This window comes from Pecten maximus, chromosome 12 (assembly GCF_902652985.1).
Source record: "Pecten maximus chromosome 12, xPecMax1.1, whole genome shotgun sequence".
In the NCBI taxonomy this organism is placed as follows: domain Eukaryota; kingdom Metazoa; phylum Mollusca; class Bivalvia; order Pectinida; family Pectinidae; genus Pecten; species Pecten maximus.
This window is the reverse complement of record NC_047026.1, coordinates 26,141,788-26,152,309: the sequence shown is the minus strand read 5'-3', so window position 1 is coordinate 26,152,309 and position 10,522 is coordinate 26,141,788. Positions and strand designations below refer to the sequence as shown.

Below are 10,522 nucleotides of genomic sequence, written 5' to 3'. Positions count from 1 at the left end.
GCCTGAAGAAGCCTGAGAGGGCAGAAAGGCCTTGCGGCAAAGTCTGTTTTTTGTTATTTTTTAAATATATATATATATATGGTACCATATGGTTATTACTCTGGTTGTTCAAAAGGACATCTTCCTGTTTAAAAAATTAATATAACTTACTTCACGATCGTCTCAACATGAAACAAGGCTGAGATAAATACCGCTCCACCGTTTGGTCATCTGCAAAAGATATGTTCATTACCGCCGCACAATGATTTCTTGATGATGGAAGGAATTGAATAAGTATGACAAAAGCAAAAGCTCAGAGCTACCTGTGACCAAAAATGAGAGAGTGGAACAATTCTTGAGTAAGAGGGTATAACAAGTAAGGTCGTTTACTCATTCTATTTTCTAATACTTGTATATCATTGTGCATATGAAATTCTGAAATCTACCATTGAAACATTTAATATATCATATATAGAAATATTACAAAATACGCAATGTCATGGTATCAGAAGTGTAAATTGGTGGTTTGTTGTGGTGTCTAATGATGTGACACCATAACAAGTCAAAAGTTGAAATATTTACCTATTGTTATAGCTGATTTAAAATAATATTTTTCATAGAGATAAACGAGTAACTTCAATCCAATATTATAAGTTGAATTTAAAAATGATAGAGTCTATGAAATACAACATCACTGTTTTGTTTAGATGTGGAACAACATAAGGTAGCAATGTGAGCGAGAGATCAATTAATCACAGTCTAATGATTTCATGTTTTAGTCTCTAAACACTTCACTGGTTTAGTGGGGAACAAAGAATCACCTGCCTGACAAAATACCTCACAAGTTAACACCCCTACACACAGGTAAACGTCAAACGTTAATGCTCTAGCAAACACTCTTTATAAATACCTGCCCTAGCATATATAGCATGCTACTTATTTGTATCGCTGTATTGTCCTGTATTTCACGACAATAAAAGATTTGAAGTTACTCATGAACAATTCTTAAACAAAATCCGCCTGGCCATTTACCCAAATTTTGATAACATTATTTAGCATTTCACAACTGAAACAGACCTCTAAGTTAACTGCATCCTCCTTGTAAACGAATAAAACTATCTGTTTATCTAAACTGATATAATGCAACAGCGCTTTTTTGTAAATCATAGATTTCATCCCTGCTTGCCCGTACAAGTGACATGTTACTGCCAAAATGCCAGATTTGACGATGAAAAGGTCAAATCACCGTATGGTACATCGTATTGTGCGTCTGTCCCACGACTGAATGTCACAAAAACCTTACCGCACTGATGACGCAAGTGTTTACAAATGCCGAATATAGTCGTATGACCTCAATACCCTTTACAAACCACGTGATTCGCGAAGTTAAACATACACGTTAAATTATTACCTGTGAATTTGTGGATCACCAGCAGGTAAATTGTGATAGGTGTATAACTGTGTCTGAACATCAGGTGTTATTTCGATATTCACATACAATGGAAAAAATAGTGAAACTTCGATGGAGGATTTTATTTCACCTATGTTTCATTCTATTGTGTTTGGTAATATCAGGATACGAAAGCAGAAAGATTGAACCTGAAAGGAATATCCAACATACAAATGTGTCTCCTAAATCTCAGACACGAGGTGTCGACGGTGGAACAGAATCAGGTGTGAGAAGGTGTCTTGGGAAAGGTGAGTTGCGTATACAGGTAAATCACCAGGTAAAACAATGGAACTATCACGACTTCAGACTAGAGAGCTATAAACACACCGCCCCGGGAAACACATGGCGTGTTATATGGCCTAATGCACTACCTGTGCTAAGTAGATTGATTGTAGGATGTAATTCATTTTTTACCTGTATGTATACACACTTATTATTTATCTAAATTGATCTCAAATATACCAACATGACAGTCACTTTATATTTCTGTAAACTCATATTTTTAATATTGTTTATAAGTAATGGGACAGAATATATTGACAAAAAGTGTAAAGCTATATATGTTAATTTTACTACTTCATAATTAACGTTTATACATTACTACCAGGTAACGTAGTAATAATGCAGGTACAGTTTATCCAGTGACTCCTGTGTAGACATTTACTATACGTATACATATATTATATATATAACTACTGCAATTATTTAAATTCAGATTCATACAAAAAATAAATCCTTTACATTTTATACCTGTCTTTACCAAAATCTATTTAATTACTGTTTACAAAATGTGCTATGTTAATTTGATTAAAAAAAACGACAAAACAATGGATATTGTAATATATCAAAAACTAACTGCACACGTAGATATCAGGTATATATAGTGAGTACAGAAGGAATTGCAATCATATTGTAACTGATATGGTCTGATAGACTTACTAAACATATAAAGTTTTATCATGGCTGATAAGTCGTACGTTTAATACACCTAGATTAACTAGAAATTATTGGACTATAGTGTACCTCGGACCCCATTGACCTCAGTAGGGCATGTTTACAGTAGGGGATTATTTCGTGGGTACTATTCCATTTAAACCCGTTCCAGTGTATATTTATGCCGTTATGTTCAACCTGACTAAGACTGACAAGTCTACAAGGCATATCATATGATACTTATTAACTTTAATGTCTTGACGTGTCGTATTTTTATACAGTCACCAGGTGTTAAAAAGGTAACATTGTTGAATAATGGTAGATTTAGCATGAAAAAGACAGTATCAACAAAACCAGGGCAAACACAATCGAAATAAAATGCGGACATTAACACAATCTTAATTACAACTCAACATCGACAAGAGAGCAAAAATAGCACAGAATACCGACAATCGAACCAACACATAATTCCAACATATAATCGACAAAAAGAGGGCAACATTCAAACAAAAGTATAGATTTATTTGAAAATCGCCGAAAAAATACAAGTAGAATAAGACAAGTTGGTTCCAAAGTGTAAGCGACTTCCGCTTCAACGATGAGACCTGAACTGTTGAGGACAAATCCGGGTAAGTCACAGTGGGATAGTCCCAACTGAACCACAAGGCATATCAACAAGCTTAGAATGAACATGTCTGACTTTATATGGAACAAGGAAATAGAATATTTACCAAGTATTAACTGTCGACTGCCTTCCCATGGTCTTTATCTACCAGCCTATATTGTAACATTGTAATGTTAGGTTTCTTGTAGCCAGTCGACATCTGTCAAAGAAATCGTGAAAATGGGAACAAGTCCTTGAATATTGAATCAACTTGCATATATAAACACCTTAGGTAGGTGAAGCAGATATGTTACTATCTAGAAATGGAAAATCAAGTATTGGGGAATTGAAATATCATCACGTTTATTATTCAGCTTTGTTGTGAGCTGTCGTACTTTGTAATTAAAGAGCGGCTGATACCGATCAACATATCAACAAAATGCTTTATCTTACGAATTCGTCAACAAAGAAGTACAAAGCTGAGAATAGAGAATTACAAATATATCAAGCATAAAATGGAATTATCACATTTCCCCGACCCCATATAACCCCAAACAAAAAACTGAGATCAACAGCGACTTTCCAAGTTAGTTGAACGTTAAGACAAAAAAAAAATGAACATTTAGAAAATACATATTGAAACAGTAACATTAAGGGGGTCGAGATGACATGCTACTGTCCTCATGGTGTCGTCCATGATGCAGAAAGTGCTTTTCCTCCTGAGCAACTTGGCCTTATTCTCCCTATACTTTTTAAGGACACTATAGACTGGCCTTTGAGTGACTACGTTATCAATGTATATAATCATACTTCAAATACAAAAACCTATATATTAAACATTTTTCTATTGTAATACAGATATCTTTTATAAATAGTGTAAACCCTTAAAGCCTCTTATGATCAAAATACAAAAATATCATAGAATATATCCTAATGAAGATATAATGTGAGAATCAAAACTGAATTTTTGATAATTGCAATTAAAACCGAGAACCTGCCCAATGATAAATGCTATTCTCTAATGTGATGCTCCAATTTCTATATGTAAATATAGGGAAATATGTCATACACCCATGCGCAAACTGGTTTGTTTTGAAGAATGGTGAACTAGCGATCAAAGCCACCCATCAGAAACAAAACGTCAAGCAGTCGATGCTGGTTGCTGTCTAGAAGGCAAAGAAAGATGAGAGATCAAAGTCACAACAGAATGTACTACTTACAAAGTCAACGAAAAAGATAGGTTGAAGGGGAAAGTCACCATGGAACTTTTCGGCATTAGATAAATACACCCATGCTTTTGTTAATCATCCCGGGATGTAAATCAGTGAGCGCTAGGTAGGGGCATGTTCTATTTTTAGATGATTATAACATGATATACTAATTAACTGCTGAGGCCAGGAGCAGATTTAAAGGAAATCAAATTAAGATAAATCCATAGGGAATAATGAAGTTGAGCTTGATAAAAAGTTTTAAATTTATCAGCAAAAAAAAAAAAAAAAAGGCCGTAAAACTAACAGACAAATCACACTACTAGAACATATCTGTAATTTGGATTTTTTTCTTCATACAAGAAAAAGTATGAATCTCGTGCAGTGTTGTACGAATTGCCGATAAATGTAAACGTGTACACCGTACACTTTATAGACGTGACATAAGAAAACACGAGAACATTACAGCAAGTCTATAGTAACAGCCTAGATCAATACATTGTGTATAAGCTGTTGTGTATGTCTGTAGTAGGTACAAACATTTTACCACGACAGGGATCCGTGGGAACGCGACCTCCAATCTCACTCTAACAACTAGGATAATTCACAGGATTTCCCGGCGTCAATGTGTTTCAGACAAAAATAAATACATTTGATTCCAACTTTTTTTCTTAAAACAATTGTGGAAAATGACAATAATCATTTCGACATTTAGACAACGATGCAAGACAAACATGAAACTGTATTACATTGCATCCGAACAACAAATGGGAAAAAAGGGAAGGCTTTTAATTTAGACAAAATGCTAAACATAATGACATTTGAATGCCTAACCTTTATAGATATTCTTGACTATCCTCTGTATCTGTAGGTCTGTATGGTACAAAGTCCCCTGTATCTGTAGGTCTGTATGGTACAAAGTCCCCTGTATCTGTAGGTCTGTATGATACTAAGTTTTCTGTAACTGTATGTCTGTATGATACTAAGTCCCCTGTAACTGTCTGTATGATACTAAGTTTTCTGTAACTGTATACTAAGTTTTCTGTAACTGTATGTCTGTATGATACTAAGTCCCCTGTAACTGTAGGTCTGTATGATACTAAGTCCCCTGTAGCTGTATGTCTGTATGATACTAAGTCATCTGTAACTGTATGTCTGTATGATACTAAGTCCCCTGTAACTGTATGTCTGTAGGACACTAAGTCCCCTGTAACTGTATGTCTGTATGATACTAAGTCATATGTATCTGTATGATACTAAGTCCCCTGTAACTGTAGGTCTGTATGATACTAAGTCCCCTGTAGCTGTATGTCTGTATGATACTAAGTCCCCTGTAACTGTATGTCTGTAGGACACTAAGTCATATGTATCTGTATGATACTAAGTCCCCTGTAACTGTATGTCTGTATGATACTAAGTCTCATGTAGCTGTATGACTGTATGATACTAAGTCCCCTGTAACTGTAGGTCTGTATGATACTAAGTCATCTGTAACTGTAGGTCTGTATGATACTAAGTCATCTGTAACTGTAGGTCTGTATGATACTAAGTAAAACAATCTCTCCTAGAGTGTATTTTGGCCCCCCTCTATTCTGGGGATCGCAATTCACTCAAGGAGACGTCGACTGTTGATATTTTTATTTTTGTATTATATTTGCTTGTGTTGTCGGTAGTTCTGCATCCAATGGTATAATCCTAAGGTCAATTTGACCAAATATATGTATGCATTATGTCGCTCTCTCATTCCTCCTCAACACTGTTTCATTATCTCTCTTCCAACATCTCTGTACCTGATTGATAACCTGTTGTTGAAATAAGATGTCCTAGAAAGGTGTAATATTTCAGTATGATTACGCTATACTGTTTCTACAGAACTGCGTAATTATCACGTGATATGATATATGACACTATTTCGACGTTGTTTTGTACACAAGAATGTTACATATATATCACACACTTTTCTTGGATGACACAAGATATCAAATGGAAGATGGTCACGAATTCCTTTTCTAAAATCCTTTATCCGTTCAAAATAACGAAGCCTTTACTGCAAATAATTTTACTTGTCAAATGGTGTTTTATCTGTGTAATCATATCGCTTTTGTTGATATTTAACAGAATATGCTGATTTTGGAAATGATTCAAAAGATATAAAAGAAAAATAATCTTTATCATTCGTGTTGATTTACCTCTCACTTGTAATAATAATCGTCACTCTCCAATATCGTCTCTCGTCTCCTTTACCACATATAGTCATCATTTTCTATAAATATTTTATTTTATAGCAATTCTAATAAAAATGTTTATTCCATAACGTAAACATCTTTTGGCAAACATCCAATATCTTAATTAATGTGTACCAGTCATATCAGAACAAACAGCTACTCAGCAAAGCGCAACAGGTGTATGCCGGGTATGATATAGTGGTAACATAAATGTTTAATGTTTATGTATAAATTGTGCCTGGTAATGCATAATTCATTAAATCCCCCAGATCCCGATCCGTATATGTTATCCTAGCCTAATGTGATTCCTAGTGTTTCCTTAATTGTTTTATGTTCAGTACATTGGTCTAGCTTTTCCTGGTTCCCGTAATAAATTTCTCGCATCCACTTTTATTTTCTGATAAATGTATGTTGATGCAATCATCCATAGTTCATCCCCTCGTTTTGACGCTATGAAACATGTTAAGCCTATTAATAGACCATGTAGTTTATGTTTTGTCTATTTGTTGGTGCTAAAGTTGATATTTTGTCTCTTGTCTGCTGACCTTATTGTTACTGTTTATACATTGTCTGTTAACCTAATCTTATATTTGGTCTACTTTTCGTAGATATGCTTTATGAGTGATACTGTTTATGCTTTATATTTTGTTTGTGAAGTATGGTGCATCCTGTTCTTTGTGAAGTATGGTACATCCTGTTCTTTGTGAAGTATGGTGCATCCTGTTCTTTGTGAAGTATGGTGCATCCTGTTCTTTGTGAAGTATGGTGCATCCTGTTCTTTGTGAAGTATGGTGCATCCTGTTCTTTGTGAAGTATGGTACATCCTGTTCTTTGTGAAGTATGGTACATCCTGTTCTTTGTGAAGTATGGTACATCCTGTTCTTTGTGAAGTATGGTACATCCTGTTCTTTGTGAAGTATGGTACATCCTGTTCTTTGTGAAGTATGGTACATCCTGTTCTTTGTGCAGTATGGTACATCCTGTTCTTTGTGAAGTATGGTACATCCTGTTCTTTGTGAAGTATGGTACATCCTGTTCTTTGTGAAGTATGGTGCATCCTGTTCTTTGTGAAGTATGGTGCATCCTGTTCTTTGTGAAGTATGGTACATCCTGTTCTTTGTGAAGTATGGTACATCCTGTTCTTTGTGAAGTATGGTACATCCTGTTCTTTGTGAAGTATGGTGCATCCTGTTCTTTGTGAAGTATGGTGCATCCTGTTCTTTGTGAAGTATGGTGCATCCTGTTCTTTGTGAAGTATGGTGCATCCTGTTCTTTGTGAAGTATGGTACATCCTGTTCTTTGTGAAGTACGGTACATCCTGTTCTTTGTGAAGTACGGTGCATCCTGTTCTTTGTGAAGTACGGTGCATCCTGTTCTTTGTGAAGTATGGTGCATCCTGTTCTTTTTGAAGTATGGTACATCCTGTTCTTTGTGAAGTATGGTACATCCTGTTCTTTGTGAAGTATGGTGCATCCTGTTCTTTTTGAAGTATGGTACATCCTGTTCTTTGAGAAGTATGGTACATCCTGTTCTTTGTGAAGTATGGTGCATCCTGTTCTTTGTGAAGTATGGTACATCCTGTGTTTTGTTTTATGTATTACTACTACTTATTGTTTGTGACGCATCTGCTGTCTATTGTTTGTGACGTATGATTAATGCTGTCCATTGTTTGTGAAGTATGATTAATGATGTCTATTGTTTGTGAAGTATGATTAATGCTGTCTATTGTTTGTGAAGTATGATTAATGCTGTCTATTGTTTGTGAAGTATGATTAATGCTGTCTATTGTTTGTGAAGTATGATTAATGCTGTCTATTGTTTGTGAAGTATCATCAATACTGTCTATTGCTTGTGAATTATGATTAATGCTGTCTATTGTTTGTGAAGTATCATCAATACTGTCTATTGTTTGTGAAGTATGATTAATGCTGTATATTGTTTGTGAAGTATGATTAATGCTGTCTATTGTTTGTGAAGTATCATTAATGCTGTCTATTGTTTGTGAAGTATGATTAATGCTGTCTATTGTTTGTGAAATATAGTACTTGCTGTTTATTGATTGTTAAGTAAGGTATGTTGTCTATTGTTTGTGACGTATGGTTTTCATTAGTTCAGTGCATGTACATGTAATGTCCACAGGATCATACATATGTAAGATATCATTGCTTATTTTAGGATATAAGGATATCAATACGATATCATTGGTATCTCGAACGCCATACTTTTTGGGAGTTGGTATTTCACTTGTCTTATGTACAAAGTGTGTAGTTTTGATGAACTCACATGATAAACTCATTACAGAACAGATAGGATTTTTTGAATATTTATAATTCTATCGAGAAATACCGTTCCACAACAAAGATTGAATAAAAAGTAATTAAATATCAAATTTGTTTCTGAAAATCTGAAAATCGATAATTAATTTCTAAGTAAGTAATAAAATTGTATTCTATGTATGCAATAACGCCAAACATGCAATGTTACTTGAGTAAGTAATATCGGTATAATGATTTGTTTACTTACTCACATGATTAAATGTTAAATCGCAATGCAAATTGCTTGATTAAACCCTTAAATAGAATCTAAAACAAGCATTTTAGGGATTAAAAATAACCATTTAAAAAACCCTAAATAAACAAATCTCTATTTCTATAAAATTACTTGGAAGAATAATTTAGATAGATCTGAGTTTTTTTTAAAGGGGGTCTGTGTAACATGTAAGATACAGTACAAACATTATAAGAGTTATATGAGCAGGTTGTAGCATTTGTAACCCCCAATCATGAGTTTTAACACATTTTGCTTTCTACATTGAATAATTCGTAAAATGCGACTATTTTGGATACAATATCCTCTCTTCTGTATATATAACTAAGCCTCCTAATGCCCCCTTGGCACTGCCCTTCCTAATGCCCCCCTTGATACTGCCGTTCCTAATACCTCCCTTGATACTGCCCTTCCTAATGCCCCCTTGGCACTGCCGTTCCTAATACCTCCCTTGATACTGCCCTTCCTAATGCCCCCTTGGCACTGCCGTTCCTAATACCTCCCTTGATACTGCCCTTCCTAATGCCCCCTTGGCACTGCCGTTCCTAATGCCTCCCTTGATACTGCCGTTCCTAATGCCCCCTTGGCACTGCCGTTCCTAATTCCTCCCTTGATACTGCACTTCCTAATGCCTCCCTTGATACTTCCTTCATAGGCAAATTTCTACCCTTCCTAATGCCTCCTTGATACTGCCCTTCCTAATGCCTCCCTTGATACTGCCCTTCCTAATGCCCCCTTGATACTGCCCTTCCTAATGCCTCCCTTGATACTGCCCTTCCTAATGCCTCCCTTGATACTGTCCTTCCTAATGCCCCCTTGATACTGTCCTTCCTAATGCCTCCCTTGATACTGTCCTTCCTAATGCCTCCCTTGATACTGCCCTTCCTAATGTCCCCTTGATACTGTCCTTCCTAATGCCTCCCTTGATACTGCCCTTCCTAATGCCTCCCTTGATACTGTCCTTCCTAATGCCTCCCTTGATACTGCCCTTCCTAATGCCTCCCTTAATACTGCCCTTCCTAATGTCCCCTTGATACTGCCCTTCCTAATGCCTCCCTTGATACTGCCCTTCCTAATGCCCCCTTGATACTGTCCTTCCTAATGTCCCCTTGATACTGCCCTTCCTAATGTCCCCTTGATACTGCCCTTCCTAATGCCCCCTTGATACTGCCCTTCCCAATGTCCCCTTGATACTGCCCTTCCTAATGCCTCCCTTGATACTGCTCTTCCTAATGCCCCCTTGATACTGCCCTTCCTAATGCCCCCTTGATACTGCCCTTCCTAATGTCCCCTTGATACTGCCCTTCCTAATGTCCCCTTGATACTGCCCTTCCTAATACCTCCCTTGATACTGCCCTTCCTAATGCCTCCCTTGATACTGTCCTTCCTAATACCTCCCTTGATACTGCCCTTCCTAATGTCCCCTTGCTACTGCCCTTCCTAATGCCTCCCTTGATACTGCCCTTCCTAATGCCCCCTTGATACTGCCCTTCCTAATGCCTCCCTTGATACTGTCCTTCCTAATGCCTCCCTTGATACTGTCCTTCCTAATGTCCCCTTGATACTGTCCTTCCTA

The 10,522-nt window shown here is 36.3% G+C and overlaps 1 protein-coding gene across 1 annotated transcript in view; it reads left to right on the top strand.

Moving 5' to 3' along the window:
• Positions 1 to 1,391: 1,391 nt before the first annotated feature.
• Positions 1,392 to 10,522, top strand: part of LOC117339075 — a 52,534-nt gene continuing 43,403 nt past the window's right edge. Inside the window, exon 1 of the mRNA XM_033900449.1 lies at positions 1,392 to 1,677. The gene's annotated coding sequence lies outside the window, so the exon portion shown is untranslated. The remainder of the gene's footprint in view (positions 1,678 to 10,522) is intronic.